Source organism: Charadrius vociferus, unplaced genomic scaffold, assembly GCF_000708025.1.
Source record: "Charadrius vociferus isolate BGI_N301 unplaced genomic scaffold, ASM70802v2 scaffold3304, whole genome shotgun sequence".
In the NCBI taxonomy this organism is placed as follows: domain Eukaryota; kingdom Metazoa; phylum Chordata; class Aves; order Charadriiformes; family Charadriidae; genus Charadrius; species Charadrius vociferus.
In genome coordinates, this window is record NW_009648030.1 from 32,769 (window position 1) to 33,043 (window position 275).

Here is a 275-nt window from a genome sequence, read left to right on the forward strand (position 1 = left end):
GGGTTACCCCATGGGAACCTCAAAGCACCCCCGGGACCTCCATGACAGCACCACCAGGGCCCCTGTAGCACCCTTGGGATCCCCCCGGGACCCCCCATAACAACCTTGGACCCCCCAGGATCCCCGTAGCACCCTTAGGACTCCCCAAACCACCTCTCAGACAACCCACAGCAACTCCGAGACCCCCATAGCACCCCGAGGACATGCATAACACCTCTGAGACCCCCGCAGCACTCCTAGGACGCCCAGGACATCCCAGCGGACCCCAGAGGCGG